The sequence below is a fragment of the Protopterus annectens genome, chromosome 9.part0 (assembly GCF_019279795.1).
Source record: "Protopterus annectens isolate FY-2018-M chromosome 9.part0, PAN1.0, whole genome shotgun sequence".
Classification (NCBI taxonomy): domain Eukaryota; kingdom Metazoa; phylum Chordata; order Ceratodontiformes; family Protopteridae; genus Protopterus; species Protopterus annectens.
The window spans coordinates 353,750,898-353,766,022 of NC_056743.1; positions in this window are offsets into that span (position 1 = coordinate 353,750,898).

The following is a 15,125-nucleotide window of genomic DNA, read 5'->3' on the forward strand; positions in this document are numbered from 1 at the left end:
TTTTTTTTTTTGTAAAGTGGAAAGTGAGAACGGAGGAGCAGAATATAATTTAAGGTCTAGAAACTCAGTGGGTTGGCCTTCTCAAATGTTCTCCCTGTATTAGGTAGAATGAGGTAATGACACTAGACTGGGAGGGGTGTCCCAGATAACATTTAGAGTAGGAGTGGGCAACTGCAAAGCCACCAAGTATAAGAACTGGATACCAATAGGGAGGGAGAGTGGATAACAAAAATAAGAGCAAACAAACCCAAACAGATGCTTAAGAAATTTCGAAAATTTCCAGTTAATACCTCACACACAGTGAAACTAGCTAGAAAAATATGCAGCAGACAATAAAAGTGCTATAAATAACTTGTAAAAATAAACAAAAAACAAGATACTTAATGTTATACATCACAGATCTGTTTGCTCAGTGCTCTTCCTCCGATTAGCTCAGTGTGAGATTTTATATATATATATATATATATATATATATATATATATATATATATATATATATATATATATATATATGTGTGTGTGTGTGATTCAAAAATAAGATGGACTATAACTTACATAAATATAAAAAACCTCACAATACAAACAAACATGCAACAAAACAATTTGTTTTTCTATTACTCTTTATATATTAATGGCAAAGAATTCCAAAGACATGCATCTGGAGCATTTCTCCCCGGGCCTCCGCTGAAAACAGGCTCTGTGGAACCTAGTCGGACTTTCCCGTTCAACAAATGTTAAATAAAAAAAAAATAAATAAAAATAAAGAAGCTTTATGCTTCAGAGATTACATGTATGCTCAAGATAATATTAATAAATATTATATCAACATTTGAGCGCTTTCGTTCATTTCATGGTTATAGGTCAAACTTCAGAACTGTGACTAAAGCTGTGAGAATACAGAGCTTTTTAGAACAATAGGTGGGTATGTGAAGCTAGGGATTGCTTGCATCACTTCCTTCCTTTTAGTGTGCATGTTATAAAAAGGTCCCCTGTGAAGCTAGTGATTGCTTGCATCACTTCCTACATTTTAGTGTGCACCTTTTGTTAAGGCTCCCACTGAGACCTGGTGGCATGTCTGCTTTAAGCTTAATTGCCACTTTCTTTTACGTCTAGCAAAGTGTTGTAATCCCCCAAAAAAACTGTCCAGGCTTTCCAATACTAGGAATTTGAACTGAGGGTTGTGTGTGCAGGTAAAAGCGTGCCTGGCTAGGGCATTAATCTCCTCTCTATTTCTTATGACCTGTCTATGTTTTCTGATGCTTTTGCCTATATAGAAGGAATCGCAGGAGGAACAGATAACTAAGAATGAGCAGAATTGAGGGGCATCTCCGAGCACTCACCCCAGTTCTTGGCTGTCTGTAATGAGATCCCATTTTTTTTCTATGATCAGTCTAAGACGCTTAGTGTCTTAGTGTTATAACTCCTACTACATGTTCAGACCACGAATGGAAGATTTGAAAACAGGAGGCAGTGTATCAATATTCATTAACTATAAATACACCTTCAGAATGGTTAAACAGTATGATTCCCTGGAAACGCTTCAGGTGCATGAATCAAGGCACCCATTCTGCCTACTTAGATCTACTGGAATCCATCAAGAATACCAAGATAGTAGCAGCTTGTATGGCAGCTCCTCTCCGGCTCCCAATATGCACTTTCTTTTTTTGTCACATCTTGTGATTCGTTTTAAATGCTGAGTCCATTTTTGCTGTAGAGTGAGTTAATGTTGTAGCAGCAGTGTTTGTGGTGTTCTCAATGGAATTATTGCTTCTTGCCTGTTTTTCGGGAAGATAATTTAACGATGGAGTCATGGAAGTTGGGCCTGCAATGGTGAGCTGAGCTGATGGAATTTTGTTGGGTTTGTGTTAAACAGATTGACCTGGAGATGCGGCAGATGGTGTTGGAGTGATGGAAAAGGTGAAGGTGACAGAGTGGATGGTGGTCTGTGAAGGTCGGAGGAAACAGATTGACCTGGAGATGTGGCAGATGGTGTTGGAGTGATGGAAAAGGTGATGGTGACAGAGTGGATGGTGGTCTGTGAGGGTCAGAGGAAACAGATTGACCTGGAGATGTGGCAGATGGTGTTGGAGTGATGGAAAAGGTGATGGTGATAGAGTGGATGGTGGTTTGTGACGGACAGAGGTGTCTGCTGTGTTGTTTTTGTACATGAGGTTGGAGGAACGAAATTTCATTCAGCTGTAACTCAGGTATGGTTGAATGACAAAGTTACTTTTTGACTTTTTTTTTAAGATACATCCGAACACCATGCTTCTGGGAGAATTTAATTACCCATGCATTACTGGGTACATTACTCATGCTCAAACTCACTTTCCCAAAGGTTCCTTGAGTTAATTAACTCCAATGCCCTGGACCAGCTGGTGGACACCCCGACTATGGGTGCCAGCATCTTGGATGTGGTGCTTACCAATATGGGGGACCCCTACTGTGAGGTCTTCCTTTGTCAGATCAGACCACAGATCAGTCTCATTCAAAGTACCTATCACACTGGAACCACCACATACCAGCAACTAAACTAAAAAACGTACCCAGAGCACATTATATCCTTTTAAGGGATGGTATAAATAGCTTCACTGTACCTCACCCGCCAATGTAACTGGCAACTATGCTGAGTCCTACACCAAAGCTTTTTATAAACACCCATACAACTGCATTGATATGACTGTACCTGCCAGGACCAAAACAAGCTCTTCAAGGAAGAGCAAACCTGTCTGCTGGGCAACTGCCATTAACAGGCTTTACAATAAAAGGAAAAATTTGTTGTCCAGAAGTAAGAGGGAGCATGCCCTAAACTGGAAACACTCCCTCCTCAGCTTAAACAAGCAAATAAGACTTTTGTGAAGTCCTCCATAGCAAACTATGAATCCAAATTAGCATCCTCAACTAAAGACAACCACAAGGCATTCTTTAGTTACATCCGTAGCCTAAACGGTAAGACCCAGATTTGCACCAAACTGGCAGTTAATGATACCATGTACACTGTGCCTGTGGACATAGGAAACCTGTTAGCCAACAGGTTCTGTGAAAACTTCACTCCCCTGTCCCCATCATTTGTAACCCATAACATTCCTTCCACCTGTCCCCCACCTTGTATCTCTAAAGCGGCCATAAATGCCCTCTCTAAGGCCAAAAACACAGCATCTATGGGACCTGATAACATCCCAGGCTGAGTCCTACATGGGTTCCAACAAGAATTAGCAACACCCAGTCACCAGCTTTGTCACAGCTGAATGGAAAACAGCCACTCTTCTCCCCTTGCACTAGGGTGGTGCTTCCACTGGACATGGGAACTATAGACCTATTAGCCTGACTAACCTTATTTGTAAGAGCATGAAGCAAATCATCATAGACCTTATCTACAAAAATATAGGTAATCTCCAGACACTTGAACCTACTCAGTTTGGATGTCTCAAAGGGTGATCATGCCTGTTAAACCTGGTGGATTTTCTTTGAGACAGTCATCAGAACCCTTGACGTGGGGAAAACTGTGCATACAGCCTATCTGGACTTAGCCAAGGCTTTTGACACTATTCCTCACTCAGGCATTACTGACAAAATCACCCAACTAGGTATCAACCTTTATATTATTAGGTGGGTCACTAAATGGTTCTCTGATAGAACCCATGCAGTCAAAATATGGAAATCCACCCCCAACAGCAGACTCGTAACCAGTGGTGTTCCACAGGGATCAGTCCTGGGGCCACTATTGTTCAGAATCTATTTCTGTGAAGTACAAGCAAAAACCAAAGGTCTGTGACTGACAAAGTTTGCTGATGACTTCATATCGGGAGCAGTTATGGTATCCCCAAATAATGTCAACAAGCTACAAGAGGGGCCTACACAAACAAATGATTGGTGCCAAAGTTATGGCCTTAAACTCAATGCAAAAAAATGTATCATCACCCCGTTCAGTAAGAGTGATTTTCCTATCACCCCTTTCAGTAAGAGTGATTTTCCTGCTAACTACCACATCAACAGAATCATCCTAAGCATGCACTCAGTGGTGAGAGACCTGGGTACACAGGTTGACAGTAACCTTAACTTTGATCACCATGTCTCCACAGTGGTAAGAAAGGCATTCTATAGTGCTCATCTCATAAGTAATGGCATTGCCTCCAGAACAAAATGAAGTTATAACCTCCCTGTACTCTTCTGTCATCAGGCCAATAATTGAGCACAACACCCCTTTTTGGTATGTACCTTTCCAGGTACCTGCAGCAACAGGAGAGACTCCCAGTTCATGTCAAGCAAGCACCTATTTCGCTCTCTTCAAGAACAATCTGGACAATTGGATGGGAAACTTTAAATTCAACCCTGAGGTTCCACCTGTGTCTCTCATGGAAACAATGGCAGAACTTGGCTAGGCTTGTAAGGTCTCCAGCGCCATTTGCCTAGTAACTTCCTATGATCCTATAGAGAGAGAGAGCTTACCACTATGCACCCATTCATGACTAAGCAACCCCATAAAAGAAAAAAATATATGGTGGCACCCTGTGTGACTGCGGCTGTGTAAGCTAGTCAGGCAGATATGCTTAATGTGTTCTTTTTCACACAAAACTTCAAGAAAATCAATTTCTGGGCTTTTAAGTGGAAGTACATTAACTTACAGCAGACAGAAGCTTAATCAGTTAACAGTTTCATGCTGCTGGCTAGAGTCCCTGCAGTTGGCAGAGTTCTTGGAACCTACTACACTCACAGAAATATTGGAGCTGTGTATTTAACTCAGCATGCCTTAAAGCACCTAAAACATGAGACAGAAGGTTCTGGAACACTCAGGACAAGACACAAGAGGAAAAGATGTCAGAGAACCAGAAAAATGGGCTGCAGGGCTGGAGTCACTGCAAAGCTGAAAACTAATCCTCACAGGCCTGCTCTACCTTCAGTACTGCTAGCTGGACAGTAAAATGGATGACCTGAGGCTGGAACTCTACAGCAAAAATAGGGTGAGAAATACCTGTTTATTGGTGATTACTGAGACATGGCTGCATAACAAGATCAAGGATAGTGCTGTTAGCGAAGAAGGTCTCACACTCTTTGAGTGACAGATGTCAAGCTTTGTTTGGAAAGGCCAAGGGAGGTGGAGTCTCCATCTATGTGAATGGAAGATGGTGTAAGAACTGGGAGATTGTTCAGTCACACTGCTCTGATAATCTAGAGCTGTTGTCCTTAAACTGCAGACCCTTTTATGTATCTAGAGAGTAATATGGAATATATGTAACAGTGTTAAACTTCCGCCCAGTGCAAACACCACTGAGGCCCTCAGCAATCTTTATGACTCTATCTGTGAGTTGCAGAGGAAAAACTCAGACTTTGCACACATGGTTGCTGGTGATTTTAATCATGCAGATCTGAGACAGGTGCTACCCCACCTACTATCAATTTGTAGATTTTATTACAAGGTGGTGCAAACATTCTGGACAAGGCAAATTCCAGAATCAAAGGTTCCTACAGAGCAGTACAACCTAACTTAGAAAGCTCTGACCATCTTCCCATCATGAAATACAACAGTCTAACTTAGGAAGCTCTGACCATCTTACCATCATGCAATACAACAACCTATCTTAGGAAGCTCTGACTATATTACCATCATGCAATACAACAGCCTAACATAGGAAGCTCTGACCATCTTATCATCATGCAATACAACAACCTAACTTAGGAAGCTCTGACCATCTTACCATCATGCAATATAACAACCTAACTTAGGAAGCTCTGACTATCTTACCATCATGCAATACAACAACCTAACTTAGGAAGCTCTGACCATCTTACCATCATGCAGTACAACAACCTAACTTATGAAGCTCTGACCATCTTACCATCATACAGTACAACAACCTAACTTAGGAAGCTCTGACCATCTTACGAAGCTCTGACCATCTTACTGTCATGAAATACAACAACCTAACTTAGGAAGCTCTGACCATCTTACCGTCATGCAATACAACAACCTAACTAAGGAAGCTCTGACCATCTGACCATCATTCAATGCAACAACCTAACATAGGAAGCTCTGACCATCTTACCTTCATGCAATACAACAGCCTAACCTAGGAAGCTCTGACCATCTTACCATCATGCAATACAACAACCTAACTTAGGAAGCTCTGACTATCTTACCATCATGCAATACAGCAACCTAACTTAGGAAGCTCTGACCACCTTACCATCATGCAGTACAACAGCATAACTTAGAAAGCTCTGACCAGCTTACCATCATGCAATACAACAACCTAACTTAGGAAGCTTAGACCATCTAACCTTCATGCAATACAACAACCTAACTTAGGAAACTCTGACCATCGTACCATCATACAATACAACAACCTAACTTAGGAAGCTCTGAACATCTTACCATCATGCAATACAACAACGTAACATAGGAAGCTTTGACCACCTTACCATCATGCAATACAACAACCTACCTCAGGAAGCTCTGACCATCTTACAGTTATGCAGTACAACAACATAACTTAGGAAGTTCTAACCATCTGACCATCATGCAATACAACAACCTAACTTAGGAAGCTCTGACCATCTTAACGGCATGCAATTCAAAAACCTAGCTTAGGAAGCTCTGACCATCTTACTGTCATGAAATACAACAACCTAACTTAGGAAGCTCTGACCATCTTACCGTCATGCAATACAACAACCTAACTTAGGAAGCTCTGACCATCTTACCACCATGCAATACAACAACCTAACTTAGGAAGCTCTGACCATCTTACCGTCATGCAATACAACAACCTAAATTAGGAAGCTCTGTCCATCTTACCATCATGCAATACAACAACCTAACTCAGGAAGCTCTGACTATCAGACCATCATGCAATACAACACCCTAACTTAGGAAGCTCTGTCCATCTTACCATACAAAAACCTAACTCAGGAAGTTCTGACTATCAGACCATCATGCAATACAACACCCTAACATAGGAAGCTCTGTCCATCTTAACATCATACAATACAACAACCTAATTTAGGAAGCTACGACCATCTTACCATCATGCAATACAACTACCTAACTTAGGAACCTCTGACCATCTTACTATCATGCAATACAACAGCCTAACTTAGGAAGCTCTGCCCATCTGCCCATCATGCAATACAACAACCTAACTTAGGAAGCTCTGACCATCTTACCATCATGCAATCCAACAACCTAACTTACAAACCTCTGACCATCTTACCATCATGCAATACAACAACCTAACTTAGGAAGCTCTGACCATCTTACCATCATGCAATACAACAACCTAACTTAGGAAGCTCTGACCATCTTACCGTCATGCAATACAACAACTTAACTTAGGAAGCTCTGACCATCTTACTGTCATGCAATGCAACAACCTAACTTAGGAAACTCAGACCATTTTACCATCATGCAATACAACAACCTAAGTTCTGAAGCTCTGACCATCTTACCATCATGCAATACAAAAACTTCACTTAGGAATCTCTGACCATCTTACCATCTTGCAATACAACAACTTAACTTAGGAGGCTCTGACCATCTTACCATCATGCAATACAACAACCTAACTTAGGAAGCTCTGACCATCATACCATCATGCAATACAGCAACCTAACTTAGGAAGCTCTGACCATCTTACCATCATGCAATACAACTACCTTACTTAGGAAGCTCTGACCATCTTACCATCATGTAATACAACAGCCTAACTTAGGAAGCTCTGACCATCTCACCATCATCCAATACAACAGCCTAACTTAGGAAGCTCTGACCATCTTACCATCATGCAATATAACAACTGAACTTAGGAAGCTCTGACCATCTGACCAACATGCAATACAACAGCATAACTTAGGAAGCTCTGACCATCTTACCATCATGCAATACAACAACCTAACTTAGGAAAATTGGACCATCTTACCATCATGCAATACAACAACCTAACTTAGGAAGCTCTGACCATCTTACCATCATGCAATACAACACCCTAACTTAGGAAGCTCTGACCATCTTACCATCATGCAATACAGCAACCTGACTATGGAAGCTCTGACCATCTTAACACCATGCAGTACAACAACCTAACTTAGGAAGCTCTCACCATCTTACCATTATGCAATGCAACAACCTAACCTAGGAAGCTCTGACCATCTTTTCCATCATGCAATACAACAACCTAACTTAGGAAGCTCTGACCATCTTACCATCATGCAATACAACAAGGAAGCTCTGACGATCAGACCATCATGCAATACAATACCCTAACTTAGGAAGCTCTGCCATCATACCATCATGTAATACAACAACCTAATTTAGGAACCTCTGACCATCTTACCATCATCCAATACAACAACCTAACTTAGGAAGCTCTGGCCATCTGACCATCATGCAATACAACAACCTAACTTAGGAAGCTCTGACCATCTTACCATCATGCAATACAACAACCTAACTTAGGAAGCTCTGGTCATCTGACCATCATGCAATACAAAAACTTCACTTAGGAATCTCTGACCATCTTACCATCTTGCAATACAACAACTTAACTTAGGAAGCTCTAACCATCTGACCATCATGCAATACAACAACCTGACTTAGGAAGCTCTGACCATCTTACCATCATGCAAAACAACAACCTAACTTAGGAAGCTCTGATCATTTTACCATCATGCAATACAACAACCTAAGTTATGAAGCTCTGACCATCTTACCATCATGCAATACAACAACCTAACTTAGAAAGCTCTGACCATCTTACCATCATGCAATACAACAACCTAACTTAGGAAGCTCTGACCATCTTACCATCATGCAATACAACAACCTAACTTAGGAAGCTCTGACCATCTTACCATCATGCAATAAAACAGCCTAACTTAGGAAGCTCTGACCATCTTACCATCATGAAATACAACAGCCTAACTTAGGAAGCTCTGACCATCTGACCATCATACAATACAACAACCTAACTTAGGAAGCTCTGACAATCTTATCATCATGCAATACAACAACCTAACTTAGGAAGCTCTGACCATCATGCAATACAACAACCTAACTTAAGAAGCTCTGACCATCTTACCATCATGCAATACAACAACCTAACTTAGGAAGCTCTGACCATCTTACCATCATGCAATACAACAACCTAACTTAGGAAGCTCTGACCATCTTACCATCATGCAATACAACAACCTAACTTAGGAAGCTCTGACCATCTTACCATCATGCAATAAAACAGCCTAACTTAGGAAGCTCTGACCATCTTACCATCATGAAATACAACTGCCTAACTTAGGAAGCTCTGACCATCTGACCATCATACAATACAACAACCTAACTTAGGAAGCTCTGACAATCTTATCATCATGCAATACAACAACCTAACTTAGGAAGCTCTGACCATCATGCAATACAACAACCTAACTTAAGAAGCTCTGACCATCTTACCATCATGCAATACAACAACCTAACTTAGGAAGCTCTGACCATCTTACCATCATGCAATACAACAACCTAACTTAGGAAGCTCTGACCATCTTACCATCATGCAATACAACAACCTAACTTAGGAAGCTCTGACCATCTGACCGTTATGCAATACAGCAACCTAACTTAGAAAGCTCTGACCATCTTACCATCATGCAATACAACAAACTAACTTAGGATGCTCTGACAATCTTACCATCATGCAATACAACAACCTAACTTAGGAAGCTCATGCCATCTTACCATTTGGAAATACAACCTAATTTAGGAAGCTCTGACCTTCTTACCATCATGCAATACAACAACCTAACTTAGGAAGCTCTGACCATTATGCAATACAACAACCTTACTTAGGAAGTTCTGACCATCTTACCATCATGCAATACAACACCTTAACTTAGGAAGCTCTGACCATCTTACCATCATGCAATACAACAACCTAACTTAGGAACCTCTGACCATCTTACCATCATTCAATACAACAACCTAACTTAGGAAGCTCTGGCCATCTGACCATCATGCAATACAACAACCTAACTTACGAAACTCTGACAATCTTACCATCATGCAATACAACAACCTAACTTAAGAAGCTCTGACCATCTTACCATCAAGCAATACAACAACCTAACTTAGGAAGCTCTGACCATCTGACAGGAATACAATATAAAGTTGCAACACCACGAGAATATCAGTCTGGGACAGGAATACAATATAAAGGTGCATCACCACGAGAATATCAGTCTGGGACAGGAATACAATATAAAGGTGCATCACCACGAGAATATCAGTCTGGGACAGGAATACAATATAAAGGTGTCACACCAAGAGAATATCAGTCTGGGACAGGAATACAATATAAAAATGTCACAACAAGAGAATATCAGTCTGGGACAGGAATACAATATAAAGGTGCATCACCAAGAGAATATCAGTCTGGGACAGGAATACAATATAAAGGTGCATCACCATGAGAATATCAGTCTGGGACAGGAATACAATATAAAGGTGCATCACCACGAGAATATCAGTCTGGGACAGGAATACAATATAAAGGTGCATCACCATGAGAATATCAGTCTGGGACAGGAATACAATATAAAGGTGTCACACCAAGAGAATATCAGTCTGGGACAGGAATACAATATAAAGGTGTCACACCAAGAGAATATCAGTCTGGGACAGGAATACAATATAAAGGTGCATCACCACGAGAATATCAGTCTGGGACAGGAATACAATATAAAGGTGCATCACCACGAGAATATCAGTCTGGGACAGGAATACAATATAAAGGTGCATCACCAAGAGAATATCAGTCTGGGACAGGAATACAATATAAAGGTGTCACACCAAGAGAATATCAGTCTGGGACAGGAATACAATATAAAGGTGCATCACCAAGAGAATATCAGTCTGGGACAGGAATACAATATAAAGGTGTCACACCAAGAGAATATCAGTCTGGGACAGGAATACAATATAAAGGTGCATCACCACGAGAATATCAGTCTGGGACAGGAATACAATATAAAGGTGCATCACCATGAGAATATCAGTCTGGGACAGGAATACAATATAAAGGTGCATCACCAAGAGAATATCAGTCTGGGACAGGAATACAATATAAAGGTGCATCACCAAGAGAATATCAGTCTGGGACAGGAATACAATATAAAGGTGCATCACCAAGAGAATATCAGTCTGGGACAGGAATACAATATAAAGGTGCATCACCAAGAGAATATCAGTCTGGGACAGGAATACAATATAAAGGTGCATCACCAGGAGAATATCAGTCTGGGACAGGAATACAATATAAAGGTGCATCACCACGAGAATATCAGTCTGGGACAGGAATACAATATAAAGGTGCATCACCATGAGAATATCAGTCTGGGACAGGAATACAATATAAAGGTGCATCACCATGAGAATATCAGTCTGGGACAGGAATACAATATAAAGGTGCATCACCAAGAGAATATCAGTCTGGGACAGGAATACAATATAAAGGTGCATCACCAAGAGAATATCAGTCTGGGACAGGAATACAATATAAAGGTGCATCACCAAGAGAATATCAGTCTGGGACAGGAATACAATATAAAGGTGCATCACCAGGAGAATATCAGTCTGGGACAGGAATACAATATAAAGGTGCATCACCAGGAGAATATCAGTCTGGGACAGGAATACAATATAAAGGTGCATCACCAGAACAATATCAGTCTGGGACAGGAATACAATATAAAGGTGCATCACCAAGAGAATATCAGTCTGGGACAGGAATACAATATAAAGGTGCATCACCACGAGAATATCAGTCTGGGACAGGAATACAATATAAAGGTGCATCACCATGAGAATATCAGTCTGGGACAGGAATACAATATAAAGGTGCATCACCACGAGAATATCAGTCTGGGACAGGAATACAATATAAAGGTGCATCACCATGAGAATATCAGTCTGGGACAGGAATACAATATAAAGGTGCATCACCAAGAGAATATCAGTCTGGGACAGGAATACAATATAAAGGTGCATCACCAAGAGAATATCAGTCTGGGACAGGAATACAATATAAAGGTGCATCACCAAGAGAATATCAGTCTGGGACAGGAATACAATATAAAGGTGCATCACCATGAGAATATCAGTCTGGGACAGGAATACAATATAAAGGTGCATCACCAAGAGAATATCAGTCTGGGACAGGAATACAATATAAAGGTGCATCACCATGAGAATATCAGTCTGGGACAGGAATACAATATAAAGGTGCATCACCAAGAGAATATCAGTCTGGGACAGGAATACAATATAAAGGTGCATCACCAAGAGAATATCAGTCTGGGACAGGAATACAATATAAAGGTGCATCACCATGAGAATATCAGTCTGGGACAGGAATACAATATAAAGGTGCATCACCAAGAGAATATCAGTCTGGGACAGGAATACAATATAAAGGTGCATCACCAAGAGAATATCAGTCTGGGACAGGAATACAATATAAAGGTGCATCACCAAGAGAATATCAGTCTGGGACAGGAATACAATATAAAGGTGTCACACCAAGAGAATATCAGTCTGGGACAGGAATACAATATAAAGGTGTCACACCAAGAGAATATCAGTCTGGGACAGGAATACAATATAAAGGTGCATCACCACGAGAATATCAGTCTGGGACAGGAATACAATATAAAGGTGCATCACCAAGAGAATATCAGTCTGGGACAGGAATACAATATAAAGGTGCATCACCAAGAGAATATCAGTCTGGGACAGGAATACAATATAAAGGTGCATCACCACGAGAATATCAGTCTGGGACAGGAATACAATATAAAGGTGCATCACCAAGAGAATATCAGTCTGGGACAGGAATACAATATAAAGGTGCATCACCAAGAGAATATCAGTCTGGGACAGGAATACAATATAAAGGTGCATCACCAAGAGAATATCAGTCTGGGACAGGAATACAATATAAAGGTGCATCACCAAGAGAATATCAGTCTGGGACAGGAATACAATATAAAGGTGCATCACCACGAGAATATCAGTCTGGGACAGGAATACAATATAAAGGTGCATCACCATGAGAATATCAGTCTGGGACAGGAATACAATATAAAGGTGTCACACCAAGAGAATATCAGTCTGGGACAGGAATACAATATAAAGGTGCATCACCAAGAGAATATCAGTCTGGGACAGGAATACAATATAAAGGTGCATCACCAAGAGAATATCAGTCTGGGACAGGAATACAATATAAAGGTGCATCACCAAGAGAATATCAGTCTGGGACAGGAATACAATATAAAGGTGCATCACCATGAGAATATCAGTCTGGGACAGGAATACAATATAAAGGTGCATCACCAAGAGAATATCAGTCTGGGACAGGAATACAATATAAAGGTGCATCACCAAGAGAATATCAGTCTGGGACAGGAATACAATATAAAGGTGCATCACCAAGAGAATATCAGTCTGGGACAGGAATACAATATAAAGGTGCATCACCAAGAGAATATCAGTCTGGGACAGGAATACAATATAAAGGTGCATCACCAAGAGAATATCAGTCTGGGACAGGAATACAATATAAAGGTGCATCACCATGAGAATATCAGTCTGGGACAGGAATACAATATAAAGGTGCATCACCAAGAGAATATCAGTCTGGGACAGGAATACAATATAAAGGTGTCACACCAAGAGAATATCAGTCTGGGACAGGAATACAATATAAAGGTGCATCACCAGGAGAATATCAGTCTGGGACAGGAATACAATATAAAGGTGCATCACCAAGAGAATATCAGTCTGGGACAGGAATACAATATAAAGGTGCATCACCATGAGAATATCAGTCTGGGACAGGAATACAATATAAAGGTGCATCACCAAGAGAATATCAGTCTGGGACAGGAATACAATATAAAGGTGCATCACCAGGAGAATATCAGTCTGGGACAGGAATACAATATAAAGGTGCATCACCAAGAGAATATCAGTCTGGGACAGGAATACAATATAAAGGTGCATCACCAGGAGAATATCAGTCTGGGACAGGAATACAATATAAAGGTGCATCACCAAGAGAATATCAGTCTGGGACAGGAATACAATATAAAGGTGCATCACCAAGAGAATATCAGTCTGGGACAGGAATACAATATAAAGGTGCATCACCAAGAGAATATCAGTCTGGGACAGGAATACAATATAAAGGTGCATCACCAAGAGAATATCAGTCTGGGACAGGAATACAATATAAAGGTGCATCACCAAGAGAATATCAGTCTGGGACAGGAATACAATATAAAGGTGCATCACCAAGAGAATATCAGTCTGGGACAGGAATACAATATAAAGGTGCATCACTAAGAGAATATCAGTCTGGGACAGGAATACAATATAAAGGTGCATCACCATGAGAATATCAGTCTGGGACAGGAATACAATATAAAGGTGCATCACCATGAGAATATCAGTCTGGGACAGGAATACAATATAAAGGTGTCACACCAAGAGAATATCAGTCTGGGACAGGAATACAATATAAAGGTGCATCACCAAGAGAATATCAGTCTGGGACAGGAATACAATATAAAGGTGTCACACCAAGAGAATATCAGTCTGGGACAGGAATACAATATAAAGGTGCATCACCAAGAGAATATCAGTCTGGGACAGGAATACAATATAAAGGTGCATCACCACGAGAATATCAGTCTGGGACAGGAATACAATATAAAGGTGCATCACCAAGAGAATATCAGTCTGGGACAGGAATACAATATAAAGGTGCATCACCAAGAGAATATCAGTCTGGGACAGGAATACAATATAAAGGTGCATCACCACGAGAATATCAGTCTGGGACAGGAATACAATATAAAGGTGCATCACCATGAGAATATCAGTCTGGGACAGGAATACAATATAAAGGTGCATCACCAAGAGAATATCAGTCTGGGACAGGAATACAATATAAAGGTGTCACACCAAGAGAATATCAGTCTGGGACAGGAATACAATATAAAGGTGCATCACCAAGAGAATATCAGTCTGGGACAGGAATACAATATAAAGGTGCATCACCAAGAGAATATCAGTCTGG